General features: G+C 34.5%; 2 long non-coding RNA genes across 2 annotated transcripts in view; one reads left to right on the top strand and one right to left on the bottom strand.

The window, feature by feature from the left end:
• The first annotated feature begins 106 nt into the window (after nt 1–106).
• The window catches only part of LOC132059370 (uncharacterized), a 38,122-nt gene continuing 16,623 nt past the window's right edge, over nt 107–21,605 (top strand). Inside the window, exon 1 of the long non-coding RNA XR_009415548.1 lies at nt 107–233. This is a non-coding gene — a long non-coding RNA (uncharacterized LOC132059370). The remainder of the gene's footprint in view (nt 234–21,605) is intronic.
• Nucleotides 169–834, bottom strand: LOC132059369 (uncharacterized). Its single transcript, XR_009415547.1, has 2 exons — nt 523–834; nt 169–423 (listed from the first exon to the last, which is right to left on the bottom strand). It is a non-coding gene; the product is annotated as an uncharacterized LOC132059369 (long non-coding RNA).

The following is a 21,605-nucleotide window of genomic DNA, read 5'->3' on the forward strand; positions in this document are numbered from 1 at the left end:
TTCTTGCTAGCAGTGGAGGTGTGATTGGCGCAAGTAATTGCCAGTGACAGCGTTGCGGTGCAAACTGATTTTACAAGTTAACAAACATTAAAACTATGTAAACGATATAAATAAATCAGATCTAGTTAGAGCAAATAAGTTGTTGGAAAAAACAAATGCACGCAATGATTTGAGCCCTAAGTGTCTTGATTGATTAAAATGAGAATACTCTGTCAAATTACAGACCTTCCTCAGTAACACCTATAACCTCATGTGTCTTTAACGAGTCTTTGATATTCAATAGGATACGAACTTAAATACCAAATCATCTGCAGGTTTGCAATTACAATAAACAAATAAGCAGTCTACAGACATTCTAGATCACCCCCCGTCTGAAACCTCTTAGCCGGTACCTTTGAATTTGGCATCATATTCATACGGTTGCTGCACAACAGGAAAAATACATTCAGAATAACATTTATGCATTGGCAAAAGAGGAAGCAGATAAAGACACGAAAATGCACGGAGAACTTAGGCATTTACCAAGAATATGGCTGAAATAGATCTGCCAGCAAACCATCTCTTGTGCATAGCTTGTTGAGCACGAGGTGCAGCTTCGACACTATCAAACCGCAAGTACACGTACCGGAAGTATTCCTGCCAAAACATACATCAAGGATCAGTAGCTGAAGAAAATACCATTAATTTAACAATAAGTAGCCAGCCGGAATAGTTGATTATTGAATCATGGTATTTGTGAGAATGAGATTTTTCTATCTAACAGGAATGAAGAACTAGCCACTTAAAAATCAGTAGGTCATTCAACAATGAAATTTTAAGCCTTATCAGAGGGACTGGAACATGTCATAGTTTAGTTCAAGCTAAAAATCTCTTTGGTCCTTCCCTTCTTTTTTTTAAATCAAAAGCGAGAGTTTCTTGCTGTATAGTAGATAAAGACAGACCGCCAAGAAGAGGAAAAAGAAAATCCCTATCCAAAAGTACTCGTAAGGAAATTAAAGGATCTGCCAGGCAAAGAAATGAATGCATTTTAGAAGCCAAAACAGCTCAAAATTCGACACCATCTAAATTAACCACATACTTGTCCACGTGGATATACTTGACCCTGCCATACTTGGAGCATTCCTCCTTTACATCATCTTTAATATCCAAATCAAATTCTGGATCCGTCTGCAGCACATACTTGAAAGATCAATATATTGTGAAGTAATAGAGAATCAGATATGCACCTCTCTATCCTTGATGAGTCAGAAATGTTCTGTTAAATATAAAATTCCACGGCGACACAAACCTCAGTTGCAGGATCAAACATGTTTTTTAAAAGCAAACATTCGCTAGGAATTCCAATGGGTTCGAGAGCCATGGAAGCCATGACTTGCTTTGGAAGCATACTAGGAAAAGCTGTTGCCCCACCCATCAGCATGCTCAATGCTGGCTGAGCTGCTCCATTAAGTGCAGGAACTCCAAGTGCACCCGTAACACTGTAGAGGAAAATTTGAGCATTACATTTGCAAGCAAACATGCTACGAGAATCCAACCCCCACCCCCCCACCCCCCACCCCCCAAAAAAAAAAAAATCCCCGCGGAAATTAAGAAAGTATAGAGCAGCACAAAAAGAGGGAGAAAGATGGACAAACCCTGAAGCAACACCACTGCGGTCCAATTTTCCCATAAGCATGGCCCTTGACTGAGCCTTCAATGCCTGGAATATAGAAAAATGATTCAGAGGGGTGTGCACTTTATGATAGGAGATGGCAATGATCAACAAGTTGCAACCTACAGTTTTCATATGGCAGTTTTTGTCCCATCTCTGTGCAGTTTAATATCAGAGAGAATGAATTCATCAGATTTCTAATGTAACATGCATCATTATTCAGAGTTACCAAAATGAAAAAGATAAAATATACATTTTCGTCAATTTAAAGAAAAAGGACTTCCCACTAATTTTTACATTACAAGTTTTCAAACACGAGCGTTGCACGTGTATTCCATACTAATTAGAGCAAACATTTCACAAATACTATAATAAGCGTGCAATGAATTGCACTGAAATTGAAGGGGAGAAATGCAAGCTCAAACTGATGAATAGTGAACCTATTCACTGATATTTGTTGACTGTATACAAAATATACAATGATACTGAGAAATTGTTGTAAAAAGTAATGTCTGAACGACTTCAATTATACAATTTTATAATATATAAAATATTCAACTTGAAAGTACTTCCTTTTCTTTGTATGGCAACAACACAAAATTAAATATGAATTTGAGCAACATCGACTATGGGGACAATTGTTTCGTGTTTTAAAAAATTTGTCTTGTTTTTTAAAAAATGTAGCCTCATACTTTCTTACTGCCGCTTACTTCTTTGTGCATTAATATCAAACTTCAGCTTTTATTGATATACAAAATTTGGAATTTTCTATCTTAGATGATGATGTATTTCTTTGGCCAATTATAAACTCTTATCAAATTGAGTATCGTGGAACATTTAAGCGATGTTTGTTTTGTAACCGACGGACTGCGTTGGTTAAAACCGACGGAAAACCGACCTAGTAGGTCGGTTTTGTTAAAAATAAAAAAATTAAAAAATTGACGGTCTCATTTTAAAAAACCGACGGTCTCATAAACTCACGAAGGTTTATGAGTTTGTTCGCTGTTTGTATAAAAAAATAGACGGAGACCAAATTTGATAAGTTTTTGAATAGTTAAAGGACTAAAACCGGTAAATGTATAGTTCAGGGACCATTTTAGACCTACTCCCATAGTTCAGGGACTATTTGTGGCCTTTTCTCCAATATTTGGTTTCACTTTTTCTTTCTTTGCAAAATTTAGCATTATTTAATATGATATTTGGTTCAACTTTTCTTTTCCGCATAACCAATACATGTACTATATTATTTAAACATTTTAGATTTGTCAGATGAAAAGGATAATGCAAATATTGGATGTGAAGATATATCATTTTATAGCACAACAATGAAACAAAAATTAGATTAGAAAAAGGAGAGAGTAAATCAATTTCAAAATCACAGGTTATTCGAATTCTTTCTCACGTATAAAATTCATGTTATTATCATATCTAGTAGTACATAATTACAAAAAAAAATTCTGTATTAGATCTTTCTCAACTTGAGTCTTGTCCATTCTATGCTCGTTCAACTTAATTTTAAAATATATTCACACGATTTACATAAGTTGAAAGAAAAAAGTTGCTTAAAAATAAAATGGAGAAATCATATTTCCTGTCCTGGCAGGGGACACTCTATAGGTCTGCATCAATAAGCAAGATCCTTGCCTCCAACACAACAATTTTTTTCTACTTTCTAACCTAACTATGATAAAAAGAGTGAATTGAAAACCTTTGATGACACAACAGTTGGTGTGAAAGAGCTTGTTGATGTGAAGTTCAAGGATAATGAAAGTTGAATCTAGCGACTACTCCGATTCCAGCATCAACATTTTTATGTACTTCTCCATATCTCTTCTGAAAACTATTCGAGACCTAACAGAGAAGAAAAAAATTAAAGATTAAATAGGATCTGCAAAAAAGCATTCCAGCCGGCAGAGCCTCTAAAGATAGAGAAAAAGACAGTAAGACTCGAGGGAAATGAAGCCCCTTTCTTGCTTTTATATTGTTTTTGCTGATTGGCATTGCTTGAAATAAGCACAATCATTAATTGAATTAATCAATATTCAATTATTCAATCCGACCTCTCAAATTCTCTAGACTTTTTGTAGCAATAAATTACAGAGGAGGCTATTGGTTTAAAAACTGTAGAACGTGGAAGAGACGCATGAGCTTCAGTAACATGAATGATGGGAATTGAATCATTATTTAGTGGTAAATGATGGAGAGAATAATTAAGCTAGACACGTTTTAGGGGAATTGAATGAAGAATTAAAGTAGGACTAATGAACGTCTGATACACTCACTCTTTATGTAATTTAGATATTATTATTTAATTAGTTTTTTAATTAGGTTTTGAATAAATGTTGGGTTGTAAATTCATTTCTCCTGCTGAACTTGTATCTCCAACCTTTATGTAATTTAAAATATTATTACTATTTAATTAAATGTTTCATTATATTTTGATTTACTACAGGGGTAAAATTGTAATCTAACTTTGAATGTAGAAGCTTTCCACTTTTAATATAATATGATAATGAAACTAGTGTAGTAGCTCGCGCTTCGCGCGGTACAAGCACAACATTAATATATAAGGGATATAATTGATATCATTATAAATTTACTCGAGATAGAATAGATTAAATTTTTTATGTATATGCATACAATTATTAATATTATATCAAATAAAAGTTATGATATATTTTATAGAAGTAGACTTAGAAATTTAACATTTTGGTGTAATTTATTTCTGACAATTACTTTTATATTTTTCTCTATTTTTCATTCTAAACTAATAACAACAATAAAAGAAGATTGAAAGGAAAATAGAGAATCAAAACCGAATAAATATAACCCAAATTCACTGAATTAAATCATAAGAATCTCTTCTATATTTATTACTATCCTTTTCCTTCTTTTTTTTTTTCCTATCTGTTTTTCATTTTTCCTTCTTAATTCCCCACATGCTCGTTTTTCAGGAAAAACGTCAAATTCTTTTATGTGCAAGTGCTACCGTTATAAATTTATTCGAGATAGAATAGAATAAATTTCTTATGCATATGCATACAATAGAATAGCTTATTTCGAAAAAAATAAACTATCAAATTAAAAGGCCTAAGTGTAAATAAAATGCTTTTAGTTGTTCAAAGAGTGACGAAGTTTTTCAAAAAAAGAATAATTACTACAAATTAAGGGGTAGAAATAAGCAGATTTTACCGCCTTTCATTTCTACAACTCCACATTTTGTCTTCCTTCTCCGTTATTTTCTTTGTTGACTCCTATCTTTGCATATTTAGAAAATAATTAAGAAAAGCAAAGATAGGGAATCGGATATCTTAAAGATAAAATTCTTCTTCAGCTTTTGTACATAAATTACTGCAAAAGAATACAACAGATTAGTAGTTTCTTTTGTAACTTTTTTGTGATTACAACATTACATCAAGAACCTCAAGAACTGCCTTGTCTCTTCCGTCTTTCAACATTTTTTTACTCCTGCAGTTGATTCTCCGCAAGACAACGAAGCTCCTTGAGGTCTTCATCCTAAAAATGAACAAAAAAAAAAGAAAAAAAAAAGAATTGGTACATGAGATTAATTTCGATAAAGGGTAGAAGAAATCAAAGCATATTTAATTAAATTGTAATTCATAGACTTTTCTTTGGATTAGTGAAACGAAAAAAAATACAACAATGTAAAATCCGCAAAAGCACAAAAATTTAAGCGACAGATCAATAATAAAACAAATCAAACTAATATTTAAAACAAAACAACAATGTAAATAAATCTAGCAGAGAAAATAAATACATAATAGTACTCCTTCAAATCTTTGGAAGAACAAAAGAACATAGTACTACTCCATCATGCAATAATTTAATAGGATGAACAAACTGAAGTGGAAGATTGCTGCAATCTTCTTCTTTCCAACTTAAATAGTAGACAAATTCTTATGCTCTATTCATTAAAAATTAAAAAAACGTTACAAATGATCACTTTATGAGAGAAAGCAAAAGAAAACAAACGGCTGATATGACTTAATTAGGGGAAAATGGTAGATTGGACCTTATTAATGCAATAAAAATATGTGGACATTAAATATAGTAGATGTATGAAAACAATAAAAAAGGAAAAAAATCAGAGAAAACAGAATTTGGGGACGTGGAGTATTGGGTGGAAGTGTAACTAAGAGATTGTGGGATGTGATTTTTGGGAAGAAATTAAATGAGACTAATTGACAAGAGAATCACTCTATAATAGGAAGAAGAAAAAGGCTGTGTATAGAAGGAAGGAAGAACTTAAGGAAAAGTAACTAATTGTAGTAATAATGAGGGGAGAGATGAATAAGGTATTTTTAATAGTTTTTTGCAGAATTTTTAGACCAAAAGAAGGGGGAAAATCTCAAAAAACTGAGAAAAAAGATAAATATTAATCCTGGCCTAAGAGAGGTGCCACGTCACTCTCTTATTGCCCAGCTTTATTATATATATAGATTAGGCTATTGCTTCCTGGGCAGCTTCAGAATGGACTAGTCTAAGAAAAAACAAGTTCAAATCCCCATACATCATACTTCCTAGAATGGATGAAATCAGATTACTCCTATTGAGCGGCTTTGAGGATTGTTTAGCCAAAAGCGAGAAAATTATGCATCAACTACCCGAAAGGGAGCGTTCAATGTTTTTTTTTTTTTTTTTTTTAAGCAAATCCACCAGGCGAGGTGTGTCACACCCCAACCTTGGGGTGTGGCCGGCACCCGGCACCCGAAGGGCCGAGCGAACCAACTGTGATATCTAAACTCTGTAACGTGAATCATAGGCCGACGAGGCCGCTGAATAACAATAGTAAGAAGTATATCATAACAACACAGCCGAAAAGGCCCATGAACACACATATATGCATAACTAGGGCCGACAAGGCCACAACCAAGAAAGACAACTAGTCGGAAGGCCGGCAAGGCCAAACACTGATACATGTACAGCCGGACCGATAGTCCAGCAAGCCTCTAAGAGCACTAATAAGCATCAACCGGTCGGGACAGTGGCCCTGATGTACCCATAGCCATACTCTCTCTCTATATATATATATGCATGCATCTTATTTAATGACTCTGACTAGCAACTCCGGAGAATGGACTACGAACATTCCTATTGAACTTTGGTATCCTATTGAGAAAGGTACAACATTCCGTCTACCGTACTCCGTGGGCATGATCACAGCGCACAAAATGCGTCGACGAAAGATATCTGAGTATGTGAGGCGATGTAACATAAACATAACATAAGCATAAGAGATACAGATAACTTGGGAAAAGATGTAAAGACAACCTGAAACTCTGAACGAGGCCACTAAGGGCGACCATAATCATGACGTAAATGTAAATGCATGCCCGTAAAATCATTCCTCCTTGTGGAGGCATATATCATATCATATAACAATAATAAATCCTACGTAGGGTGAGCTCATCATCATAACATCATCTACCTTGCCCAACTCGGTGGCAATGCACGACTATGTGCCTACCCGGCCGCCTACAACACGACTCGATAAAGAAAGAAATACATCTAGGTGCACATATAAGTGCCTACCCGGCCGACTATAGCGCGGTTCGGTAATGAAAATAAATACATATATATATATAAGTGCAATGAAAGACTGACCTCAGAAGAAATATCATGGAAAGAGTCGGAGTGACCTATCGTCGTTATCCTCCGACTATCATTATTGTCGCTACGTTTATCATTATTTGATCATTAGGCCAAAGAAGTAAAAGTACAAGGAAACATCTTGTTATGAATTATTCACGAAGCCAAATTTAGCCAAACTTTTATGAAATATGATCGACACAACTTTTATCGGAAAGAGTGTGCCAACGAGAGGTTCGTCACCTTGGAGCAATAGAAAAGAAGATAAGGATTAACTCAATTAAAGGAAGTACAATCAACTCAACTTTGATGTGAAGAGTACCATAACTAATATCATTCTTCATTCGATAAACAAGAGGGATACGAAATGTGAAAGGTACTTCAATACAAGCTATTCATGAGAAAAGGGTAAGCTTAACCATTTGGGGACATAATCAACACAAGTTGAACGGAAAGTCTTTTAATCGATGGCTAAAAGGAGATGTGGACCATAATTTGATACAAGTCATAAATGAAGTATGTGTCAGCTCAATTATCATGGAACACGATCGATCCAAGTTAACGGAACAAATTTTTCAATGAAAGGTCATTTGAAATCTAGTCATGCCACAAAGAGAATAGAAAGCCCTACATACCTCGTCGATGGAGTTATATATGTTTCCCGAGTCCTCGAGCACCTTATGAACGATTTCCTACATAATACGGACTATTCAAGATCAAAACCAAGGTCATAGCTTATAGAAATCTTCATTTAGACATTAAATCGAGCAACTCATGAGCGTGAATTTATTGGCCTTTTTGTAGCGTAATTTCCTCGTAAAACGCTACCAAATTCTACTTTTCTACTCCTCCTCATCAATACAATCCAATCCATATCAACACAGCTCCAAACAACACGTTAAAACCACATAAGACAGCCCAACTATCAAGCCAAGTCCATCAGAGTTCACAAGAATTGTCAAAGCTTATTCTATGGGGTTTTCACAAATTTCTAGGTTTAATTACTTGTAGAAGTTCAAAGAGATCAAAAGGAAGTTAAAATATACCTTAGATGATCAAAATCACTCCAAACTCCAAATTACTTCAAGGCGATGTTCTTATCCGAGAAGCAAATTAGCGAAGAAATCACAATTCTGTAATTGCCATAGTTTTCTCCATGTTGAAGTTGTTTGATTTGCTTTTAGAAGTGTTTGTGATTGATGGGAGAAGGTTTGAGAATATTGCTTAGGGTTTGCTGGTCCTTTTATGGTGAAGAAAATGAAGGAAATTTCGTCCAAGGTATGTATATATAGGGGCAAGGTAAAGGCACCGACTATGTTCACTGTTCACGCAGCAGTTTGCATCCTTGGACGAAAACGTGAATATCTCTCTACTCCGATGTCGTATTTACGAACGGTAAAATGCACTGGAAACTAGACTCATAGACCTTCGATTTGGTAGGTGGATCACCCCATAACTCCAAGTAGATTGAGAGAAAATCTCCGAGATATCTGACCCAAATTTCAGTGAAATTTACAAACTTAACTTGCGACGCCCTTTGTCGACTTTCGTATTACAACTCGTTTGACTTCCAAACTTAACAAGAGACCATTAAACAATTCAAATACTTCATATTATTATTTTCTTAGCATGTGAAGAGCTCCTAATCTCACCCAAAAGTACAAGTTATCATATTCCCAACTTGCCGACTTTTGACGAAACTCATGCTTCTTTGATTCGTTTACCCTCCAAATCTTCCGCCACTTACTAATATTATTTATATACTCTTGTAACCATTTATATTAATAATTTCAATCCCTTTTATCCTCAACATAATTTCTTTTTGAACTTACGTCTACTAACTCGTGATGCGACTTTAACGTGCGAAAATCCGGAGTATAACAAGGTGCCTAGGGCTAGTTTTTTATTTATATAATAAAAGCAAAAAGCAAAGTAAAAGTACAAGCAATGAGGTTAGGCCTTACCTTACTAATCCTATTGAGGCGTAAAAAACCTCTACTAACTAACATGCATGTAAAAAATAAGAAGAAGAAAGTCCATGTTCCTAATCCTAAGAAAAGCATTACTCTTAAGTACTGGAAAAGCATTACTCTTAGTATTTTAAAAGAAAAGTCCATGTTCCTCTATTATAGTCATGTACTATAGTGAGGAAGTATTTATAACCATTGTATGTGTTTGATTTATAAGGGTCTCAAGTGTCCACATGAATAAGATCAAAAATTCCTTTAGACTTGATAGTACTGACTGGAAAAGGGATCCTAGTTTGCTTGGCTTTAGGACACACATCACATATAAAATTAGAATTTGAAACACAATGAAGAAAATGTAAATATTTCATTGCTGAAAATGGGAGATGTCTCGATCTTACATGCCAAAGTTTTACATTAGGGATAGAGTTGACATGTACAGAACTAGGAACTGAAACAGACTCTTGAATGGAATTGCTTTTTTTTTTTTGGAAATGAAACAACATCAGTAGTAAATAAACATCTAGACTTAGGACTAGAAGGCTCCAATAAATAAAGTCCTTCTCTTACTTCACCAAAAGCTTGTGGACTCATCTTTGAAAGGCCTTGAAATATAAAACTACTAGATGTATATAAGATGTCACATGTGAACTGTACACAGAATTTATGCACAGACAAAAGATTATATTGAAAATCTGGGATATGGAGGACATTAGTTAAGACAAGACCTGGTAGAATGGATATGCTTCCTGTATAGGTAACACTAACCTTAAAAGAATTACGTAAACTAATGTTCAAAGGTATAGGAAGAGGAATTAGGAACATGAAAGAATTAGGATTATAGCACATGTGTTCTGAAGCACCTGAATCTATGATCCAGGTGCTTGATGTTAGACTAGCAAAACATGAACTTGAATATTTTAAAACAGTACCAGCAATTTCATTTACATTAATCCTCTTCTGTGCCAGCTTTGCCTGTTTGTACATGTGCATCATCTCTGCTATTTCCTCTTTGGTATATTGCTGAGTGATATCAGTCTCCTTACTCTCAACATATTGTGCAGTCTTATCTCCCTCTCCTTCTGTTGATATTATCCCATTTGCCCTAGGCTGATCTTGCCCTTTTGTGAACTCAAAATCTTGAGGAAATCCTATCAGTCTGTAACAGTCATCCATGACATGTCCTATCTTTCCACAATAAGTACATGTGGCATTGGGATTGTACTTTTTCTTTCCTTTGAATTTCTGTTGTGGCTTGACAAACCTTTGTCCTGAATTGTTAAATTTTTTATTCATGTCTCTTCCTCTTTGTGGCTGAAATTTGAACTTCTAAGCATTTCTAGCTTGCCCAGCTACCATAAAAGCTACAAACTCAGCCATCAACTGATTGTTTGCAAACTTACCTTGACCCATTGCCATGAAAGATGCACAATATGCAGTGAACTGTGCATTTGCATATACCTCTCTCTGATTCTCATCTTGTAATAATACTTATAATAATAAGGAATAAGCAACATTGATGCTAGGCAAGTGACTCATCATAAGAATGTTTCCCTTTGCCTGTGTGTACACATCATTTAACCCCATTAGAAATTGAGTTAATCTCTGATCTTCCAAAGATTTTGTGAGTTTCTCTTGCCTTCAGTAGTACACACACATGAGCAACATACAATGACATTTAGAGAGTCCAGTTCATCCCAGATTCTCTTTATCTTAGTGAAATATTCAGCTATGTCACTATTTTCTTGTACTAAGACAGATAATTCTTTTTGCAGGTGATAAAGTTTGGCTCCATTAGATTTGTCAAACCTTTGCTCCAATCTGTCCCATAAACCTTTAGCTATTGTGGAAGACATCACACCATCAGCTATGTCTTTTGATAATGCATTCAGGATCCAGCTAATCACCATATCAATGCAGCAATTCTATTGTTCAAAATCTCTTTGAAGTTGGATCTGGAGATTTGCAACCTCCATTTATGAATCCAAGCTTCTTTTTGGCTGAAAGTGATAGTAAAATAGACCTCCTCCAACCCAGATACCCTTTTCCATCAAACACTGTGTTGACAAGGGTCATTCCGGGTGAATCAGAGGATCCCAAGCAATAGGGATGAGTGTGATCAATGGTGATTGTTTTTTCCATCACTGGATGATGCAGTTTCAACAGTTTCAGGCATTTTCTATCCCTGAGAAAACTACAACAGATGAATAAGAAGAGAAAGGATTTGGATCAGGCTTAAAGCTCTGATACCATGAAAGATTTGAAAAAGATTGATATGGGAAATTTTCTCTATGTATTTCTCATTGCACTGTTCATGTATTTATACAATTGGATTTGTACAAAGAATAAAAGAAAATAAAATAGCTACTAATCTAGACTGTACACTTGTTCTAATCTGATTGTGCATTTCCTAACAATATCAAAACCTCTTCATCCCAATTATTCTCTCATGTGCACCACACGTGAGAAGGGTAACAAATTTCTAGCTGTGCACAAAATCATCCAACAGCCCATAATAACTTAATCCAACGGTTGATAAAATTCAAGACATATTTTGTGTGATGTCTTGTGATGAACCCACGTGGCATAATATTTTCTTATCCTTGGTTTCATCGATTGAAACTCTTTCTTTGAAATAAACTAAAACCCTTTCTTTGAAATAAACTTTTCCCTCTTGTTTCATGATCTTCTTCTTCTGTTTGTTACTAATAGCATCAATGGTATTTTTCATTCCAACAGATACTAACAACAATAGAGTCGGTGAAAATACCAAAGTGTTCCCTTACCCTCTGTTTGGATGGTTATTTCCCGTGGTTCATTAATGTACAGTATGGTATGGTACAGTATGGTATTGTATTGTATTAATGAACACAATGTTTGGATAGACTGTATCGTTTGTTGTGGTTTAATAACATTTGTATTGTTTGGTTTGACTTTATGGTACTGTATAATAACTTGTAAGTTTACTAAAATACCCTTAACTCTTAATTAGATATTAGTTTATATATATTAATAAAACTCAGGTAAAGAATAAAATAAGAACTTTAAAAAATAAGTAGGTAGTGAGTGGGGGTGGTGGAGGGGTGGGTGGTGTGAGGTGGGTGGTTGTGGGATGAGGGTAGGGGTAGTGGGTGGTAGGGTGGGGGTGAATGGTTGCGGGAGTAGGGTTGGGTGGTGGTGAGGGGTAGTGGGTGGTGGAAGGGTGAGTGGTGTGAGGTGGGTGGTTGTGGGATTAGGATGGGGGTAGTGGGTGATAGGGTGGGGGTGAGTGGTTGTGGGGGTGGGGTTGAGTGGTGGTGAGGGGTAGTGAGTGGTGGAGGGGGATGAGGATGGGGGTAGTGGGTGGTAGGGCGGGGGTAAGTGGCATGGGTAGGGTGGAGGTGAGTGGTAGGGTGGGGGTAGGGGTAAGGTGGGGTGGGGGTGAGTGGTGGGGTGGGGGTGAGTGGTAGGGTGAGGGTGGGGGTGGGGTGGATGGTGGAGGGTGGAGCAGAGGTGGGGTGGATGGTGGAGGGTGGGTTATAATGGGAAAATGAAATACGTAACTACGGAAAAACCACCAAATCCGTGGTTACAAAAATTGAAACTTTTCATTGTTATATAACCATGGGATGAACCACGGGTTTATAACACCATACCATATAATTTTAAGAACAATGAAAATAAATATGGTTTCATACAAAACCATACATTAATGAACCACGAGAAACCACCATCCAAATATGGGGTTAGTAAATGGTGCTTCATGTCGCCATTAAAGAGCTTCAAATAATAGACAACATTTGGAATTAGGGGTGTCAAATGGTTGGTTGGCCTGAAATTGGCCCAATCAAAATGGCCTCGATAATAAATGGGTTGGGTTAATATTCTCAAAAATTACTTGGACTGAAATGGGTTGCATTGGAATTGGCTAAAAATATGTTGGGTCATCACCCGCCCAATTTGACCCAGTTTTTTTTAAGGGTTTATTTTCTAGAATAATATTTTTCGTGAAAATATTTCTCAAGAAGTACATTTTTTGCGAAAAATAATTTTCATGAAAAATATTTTCCTTCATATCAAACACATCACAAATTTATAAGATACATGATACAACAAAGGGGAATAAATAAAGCAAATCTCAAGTAATAAACCCAAATTTAAGTAAATATTAAAAATGGGCTAAGTTGGAGATTACTTAAAAATGGGCTATGTTGGATTGGGCTAAAATCAGCCCAATATGAAATTATCTTAAGCCCAACCCATAAAATTTTAAACGAGTTGGGCGGGCAATCATCTTTTGGGCCATATTTGACACCCCTATTTGGAATGGGAAATTTACGATGTAAGTCAATATTTAATAAATATTTTCATAAGTCACATTACTTTCTTTTTCCTTCAAAACTAGCAGCTTTATCTATATAACTAGCAAACTATGCCCGTGCAATCCACGGGACCCAACATGATTAATTTGGTTACTCACTTTAGAGATTAATAGCGAGATTTCGAATCAACTTATTGGTCTTATGGTATATCTCCGTATCGAGGATGAGACCAAAGAACCGTATTTGCTTATAAACTCTCCTGGGGGCTGGGTATATGCAATTTGTGCGACCAGATGTCCATACAGTATGCATGGGATTAGCCGCTTCAATGAGATCTTTTATCCTAGTCGGAGGAGAAATTACCAAATGTCTAGCATTCCCTAACGCTCGGCGCCAATGAGGTTTTTATTTGAGAGAAAAAAGAAGACTATGCCTTCGCCACATGAAAACTAAGTAATAATAGTATGGCACTTCGAATTCGATATGAGAAATTTTTGTCTTTTTTTTTTTACACATTAGATTCTGTATGGAGAGAGTAGTATGAGATAAGGGGTATTTTCGATTTACTCTTATCTATCGAAGTTCGCCAATTTCATGTACAGCCCAAAAATATTACAATACTTTTTTGTTTTCATGCGAGAGTGTTCTTGACAATATTTATGTTATGAAAGAGTACGAAAAAAAAAGATTTGTTTCCTTGTTTTTGTCTTGTACGTTGTTTGTTGCGATTAAAAAGAAACTGTTGGGAGGAAGAAATTTAATCATGGAGTTTTTCTTTGAATGAAAAAAAACATATTTATGGTTTGTGTATTTTGCAAAGGATACCGCGATTTTGCTTAGTGAGTCTCCAAAGTTTGTTTCTTTTCCTCTTATTTTTTCCCTTAATTTCTCATTTGTTGTTAAAATTTGTCTTATTTTGGTTATGTCCGCCTCTTTTTATATTTAGTAAGTTGACAATTCAAATATCCTACATGTCAAGTTTATAATCACAAGATTCAAAAATCTATTTTTATTTCTTAAACTCCGTGTCTAATCAAACTTAGACACTTAAATTGAGACATAAGGAGTATATGCCAAATGAAGGAAATGAAAGGACAATTGAGACACTGTGAACACGTGGGGACCTAAAAAGTAAACACACAAGAGGGAGCATTAATGTTAAACTTCTTAAATGTACATGTTAGTCCAGATAAGTACAATTTCATGTGCTTTCTATAATAAAGTAATAAAAATGAAGTGTAGAAGTAAAGAAATATGATAACGTAAAAGTGGATCCTCGTATATATACTTCAAAACCTAACAATAAATTGTTCGAATTAAGCGAATAGTAGCAAGTATCTTGTTAATGACAATGGGACTCGTAATTGTTTAACAATTAACATCTGAAATAAAGAAAATTATAAATCATTGGTTCAAAGATTAATGGAAAGGAAGAAAATTGATGAAATTTAATGGAGAATTCTTGAAATTTCTAATATATGGTGGAGGAGAGCCTAAATATTGCAACTCCTAGTCATTTTTTTGGTGTCTTTGTCTGTTTTGTTAGTCCGATGCTTCTTCTACATTCTCTAGGAGCTATGCTATCAGAAATTTGGTGCATATCCAGCCATGAGATCTTTGTGAATTCATAAATCTAGAAATGTGTCCTATTTGAAAACTGAAAATTAGAAAAAAACCGAAACCGAACCGAACCAAATTTAACTAAACCGGTGACCGAATTTTTGGTTCGGTGTTTTGAAATTACCTTCAAAAAATAAGAAATGAACCGAAGTATGACCGAACCGAAGAAAATCAAATCGAGAGAGTAGTATGAGATAAAGGGTATTTTCGATTTGCTCTTATCTATCGGGAAAAAGATTCGGGTCCAAACTTTTTTGTTTTCATCAGTTCTTAACAATATTTATATTATAAAATACGAAAAAAAAAAAAGATTTTCCTTATTTGATCGGATTAAAAAGAAACTTTGGGACTTAATCCTGAGACAAAAAAAAAAAAACATCTTTATGATTTGTATATTTGCAAAGGATACCCGATTCCTTTTGAGTCTCCGTATTTTATTTTATTTTTCCACTTAATTTCTCATTTGTTATTAAATTTATCACCCTTTTTATATTTATTAAGTTGACAATTCAAATATCCTACATGTCAAGTTTATAATCACAAGATTGAAAAGTCTATTTTTATTTCCCCTCTAGTCAAACTTAGACACTTAAATTCAAAGGGGTATATGCCAAATGAAGGAAATGAAAAGACAATTGAGGCAACCAACGTGGGGACCTAAAAAAAACACACAGAGGTAGAATTAATGCAAAAGTCCCTTTAGGATTTATGTGCTTTTTAGTAATAAAATGAAGTGTAGAAGTAAAGAAATATAATAACGTAAAGTGGAATACCAGCAAACCCGGTACTTGTTAAATAAAGTGGACCCACCTGGAAATAAAGGAAAAGAAACCAAGTACAATTGAAATAAGTCCAAGTTTAGTGTACAACTCTTTTGGTACCCCCCCCCCCCCCGAAAATAAAGGAAAGAAGGAAGATTTAACTAAAGGTAACCTTTTAGTTGTGAAATTAGTTTAGGTGACTTGTGGTGAGCACATCAAATCAAATCCAATTAAATTTGGGATTAAGAAGATTGGGTCCAAAATGTATTTTTTTAAAGTTCTTAATATTTTATAAAATATAAAAAGATCCCAACTTAATCCAAAAAACCCACCGGCCCCCTTTCTCCTCCTCCTCCTCCCCCTCCCACCCCTCTCCCAAAAAAAAAAAAAAAAAAAATTAAAAGTTTTTTTTTTTTGCTTTTTGATTTTCTCCTTTATTTTTTTTTAAAAAAAAGTTTTAATTTTATTTGCTTTTTCATGACCACCCCCTCCTCCTCCTCCTCCCAACCTCTCCCAAATTTTTTTTTTTTAAGTTTTGATTTTCTTTATTTGTTTTTCACCCCCCCCTTTCCTCCTCCTCCCAACCTTCCCTCCAAAAAAAAAAAGTTTTGATATTTTTTATTTGCCTTTTCATCATCCCCCCCCCCCTCCCATTTTTTTTTTAAAAAAAAGTTTTAATTTTTATTTACTTTTTCACCAGCCACCCCCCCCCCCTCCTCCTCCCCCCAATTGTTTTTTTAAATATTGATTTTCTTTATTTGTTTTTCACCGCCCTCCTCCCCCGATTGTTTTTAAGTATTGATTTTCTTTGTTTTTTCACCACCCCCTCAACCCTACCCCCCCCCCCCCCACCCCCAAAAAAATTTGATTTTTTTTATTGGTCCCCACTCTTCCTCCCTCCCACCCCTCCCCCTCCCCAACACACCCCCCCCCCCTAAAAAATTTTTTTAATGTTTTTCTTTTATTTTTGCACCCCCACCCTTGGAAAAAAAAAATTGTCTTAAAAAAAAGAAGTATTGAAAAGTTTTATTTTTTTGCATCCATAACCCCCCCCCCCCACCAAAAAAAAAATCTTGAAAAAGAAGTTTTGAATTATTTTTTTTGGTTTCCCCAAAAAAAATTAATTTTGTTTTAAAAAAAAGTTTTGAAAAGTTTTTATTTTTTGTTTTTTGCAAACCCCCCCCCCCCCCTCCCCCCAACTCCAAAAAAAATCTTGAAAGGAAGTTTTGAATTTTTTTTTTGGGTTTAGGAAAAGTTTGAATAAAATCCAGGCTATTGTTGTTGTGTGTTTGTAGTGAATAGATGGTTTTCTGTTGCTGTCCTGGTATGGTTCAGGGTTTAGGAAAATATATCCATCAGATAGTTTTTTTATTCTTGTCCTGGTATTTATCTGATTCTGTTTGTAGAATATAACTAACAGATATGTAGTTATTGCAACAAGTTCTACACTTTTTGCAACAAGTAGACAATCTGTTGCAACGACTCACTAATCTGTTGGACATAGCTTCAGTTATTTGCTTCTGTTTATAGAAGATATCTAACAGATTTGTTGTTGTTGCAACAAGTTCTACACTTGTTGTAACAAGTAGACAATCTGTTGGACATAGCTACAGTTATTTGGTTCTGTTTGTAGAAGATATCCTACAGATTTGTAGTTGTTGCAACAAGTTCTACACTTGTTGTAACAAATTATCTGTGCAACAACTACAAATTAGGACATAGGCTTGATTATTTAGTTGTTTGTAGAAGATATCTAACGATTTGTAGTCGTTGCAACAAGATTCTATACTTGTTGCAACAAGTAAAAAGGATAGGTATCAAGCAATTACAAATTTATTGGACATACTTAAACTATTTGGTCTATGTAGAAGATATCAATGATTTGTAGTTGTTGCAACAAGTTATAACTTGTTATTGACTAAGTCCAATTATCTCTTATGAATCGGCAAATGTTGAAAAAGATATAGTCAAATTGAACGTAAAACTGGACATTGCATTCCTCGAAGAGATGAAAGAACGAGCAAAAAGCGAGTAGATACAAATGAAGAAAGTGAAGAAGAACTAGAAGATGAAGAAAGCTGATGATGGAAATGAAGGAGATAGAGAGTAGATCAAGAAATCTACCTAAAACACCAGGAAGGCGATTCTTTGAACAAATTATTAAAATTGTTATTTGGAGCCAAGGTTCTTTGTTGTACAATTTTTTTTTTTTTTTTTTTTGGGTCCTTTATGTTATTTTGTGAATGATGTTTATGAACTTATTTATTTTGATTAGTTGTGGTATTTGGAGCCAAGATGAGTACATTTGAACAATTTACATTTTTATGAACTTATTTATTTTGCCTACTAATTGTTGTATACGGTTTTTTGAGTTGTTGAAGAAGTTACAACAAGTTACTAATTTGTTTCAACAAGTTACTAATCTTTTTAAACAATTCTTAATTGTTGCAACAAATTACTAAGATAGTCATGTTGGTAAAAAATATCGAACTTTGCTCAAATTATTGCAAAAACTAAAAAATATTTAACAGATAAAGTTAATTGTTGCAACGAGATCATACTTTGTTGAAGAAGTTGCAACAAGTTACTAATGGATTTTAGAGCATGGATCAGATGTTTAAGCAAGTTTTGTTTTGCAGCAGTTAATCAACATTGTTTGAATTAGAGAGAACAACTTACTCGTATTTTTGTAGCAGGTATCTCATATGTCGCAACAACTTACTCATATGTTGCTAAGTATCTTATGTTGCAACGAAACTCATATTATTTACAAAATATTCACGATATTGATCATATTGAACTCCTTTTTTTTTTTATATTGAATAACATTGAATTCATTTGTTTATCACTAAATATGGTTGAATTAGTCTTCATCAAAAGGTCTAATGATCACTCGGTTTAGGAAGAATACACTTAGAATTGACCGTCTAATCCATGAAATTACTATCTAATCCATTAAGGACTATTTAGTAGATATATATATATTCATCCCTAAATACCGTTTATTTCCTTTTGGTTTAACACTAAATATGGGTGAATCAAGTAGTTCGCATCAAAATCACTCTAATGATGTTATCGATTTAGTGCGTCTCTTGACTTAGTAGATCACATCTTTGTGACTCAAAATACATCAAATTGATTAAGTATTATACATTGATCACTAAATATAGTTGATTTTCTTTGTTTATAACTAAATATTGGTGAATCAAGTAGTTCGCATCAATTAAACTAATGGCAATTTAGGACTTGACTTAGTAGATCATCTTTCACGACTCAAAATACATCAAATTGATTAAGTATTATACATTGATCACTAAATATCGTTGATTTCCTTTGTTTATCACTAACTATAGGTACTAAAGTGAGTTCATTACGTCTAAAGCTTAGTAGATCATCTTTGCACGAAATACCCGAGAGAATTGATTAAGTATTATATATTGATCACTAAATACCGTTGATTTCATTTGTTTATCACTAAATATGTCAAAACAAGTAGTTCAGCTGTCGCACCCGATCAATAGGGTATGATAGGCACCCGAAATCCGAACCCGCTCTCGATTTATAGTCGTCTCTTTAGGCCCTTAAGTCATGGAATGAAATGCATGATGAAAGTTTCTCAGAAAAATATTCTTTCCGTCTTTATCAAATCGAGTAAGATGCGCGGTCATATGAAATACGTAAAGTAATGCATGATAATACATCGGCGTACGAGACATTTCTAAGCATACTTACTGACTCTGGACAAAGTCTCTAACATAAATCATTATACCATGACATGGATACTCGACTTTTTCTTAACACAAGAAGAAATGGAGCTCGCCAATCCGATTTGGAACATCTTCCTAGCCATATCCTCTACTCGCTGTATACACTCTGGCAAAATGTAGCGTCCACAAGAAGGGACGTCGGTACGAATAATTGCGAGTATGTAAGGCATGAATAATAACATAATATAGATATGAAAAGTAACGATGAGTAAGAGAGATAACCAAACGGATGCCTCGTAAGGCGGATATCATGCATGTAGCCTTTTTAAAAAAAACATTTCATACATATACATAGTAACATGCCGGCCATAAGGCTCGGTGTGAAAGTAAATATTTCGGTGTGATATATAAGTAGTATTCTAATATTTAAGGCTCGGTGATTTCATTAACATGGTCAGGCCTCCCGCGTCGAGGGCAATATCATAACGTACGGTTCACATCTCTAACGACTAAGCGCGGGCGCGGTGTGAAATACATACATATATATATAAAGCATGCATAAGAGCCAAGGAAAACCCGGTATCGGAGTGACGTAAGGTCGGTAACCTCCGATTATATTATGGAATAATTATCGTCGCTTTGCCTCGCATGAAGGAACGATTAATTTAAAGGGTGAGACTATCAATGGAGAATAGAACTAAAAAAACGTAGAATAAGACCATAAATCTCATAGGGCATCCGAAGTCATGTACTTTTGGAATCTTAAAAGAAATAGTCATCTTCCATGAACAAAATTGAGACATCAAGAAATGGTTCAACGTTCTCGTAACGTCATTTAATATATAGCTCGGGTACATGGAAATCTCTTGTGAATAAAATTATCTCATAATAACATGAAATCCGTATGCCTTGGAGCTTGGATAAATAAATCCCTTATGATCGTTGTCATGGTTATCATATCAAAATTATTCAACTTTTTTGCGAGAAACTTTAAAAGTCATGAATCTTTGACTTCTTGGAAATGAGAGTTTTTAAAGAGAGGTTAGTTTGGTAAGCAAAGAATCATGCCTTTGGGAGCTCAATAACATCATAAGGATCACGAGATTCGTGGATTTTTGTTTGCGGAAACAATGATATTATGAGACGACACAAAGGTTTATAACAAAAGGATCATGCTTTTAGAAAGAAGGGGACTAGCCTTAACATACAGGAAGATAATTCTCGACTTCCAACTTACTTCCGTCTTTTCTCTTAAGAATTATTCGTAGCCTCGTAATCTACATATGTAACCATTCATTCTATTGTTAGAATCATCGTCATATGCTCATTTACACACCTAATGAAGTCTCTTTAAATTAAATTCGAAATTCGGGCAGCATTTCCCCGTTTATATGCCTAGCCCGAGATTCCAATTCAACAACCAACACAACAATGACAATACCAACATCAATACAATCATATATATATATATATATATATATATATATATATATATATATATATATATTATACGACGATTTAATAACTTTATTTCCGTAAAGAAGTTGCAATTAACACTAACAACATCAATAATAACATACCCAACATCCTACAAGGTAAATATATGTATTTCCATCCAAATTTCTCTTCAACACTCAATCCATAAATCAACTACATTAACACAACAATTATAACTTAATTCTTGCAACTATTCCTTAATCAAACTTGATAAAGAGAGAGATTTAATAATTCATACCTTATTTTTATGAAAGTAGCAAAATATTCATCCTTTACTTGCTCCCAATCCAACTCCAACAATAATAATTATATATATATACGCGTTGCCGACATCGATTGGTATTCGTAGCTTGAATTTTGCTCAAAATTCTCATTTTTGTGTGTGATGAAGGAGCCTTTTTAATGGCTGAATTTTCTGAAAACATTGTAGCATTTTTTTGTGTTGAAAATGGGGGTTTCGTTCTTTTATAGTGGGTGGGCCGACAACAAGT

Source organism: Lycium ferocissimum, chromosome 6, assembly GCF_029784015.1.
Source record: "Lycium ferocissimum isolate CSIRO_LF1 chromosome 6, AGI_CSIRO_Lferr_CH_V1, whole genome shotgun sequence".
Taxonomy (NCBI): domain Eukaryota; kingdom Viridiplantae; phylum Streptophyta; class Magnoliopsida; order Solanales; family Solanaceae; genus Lycium; species Lycium ferocissimum.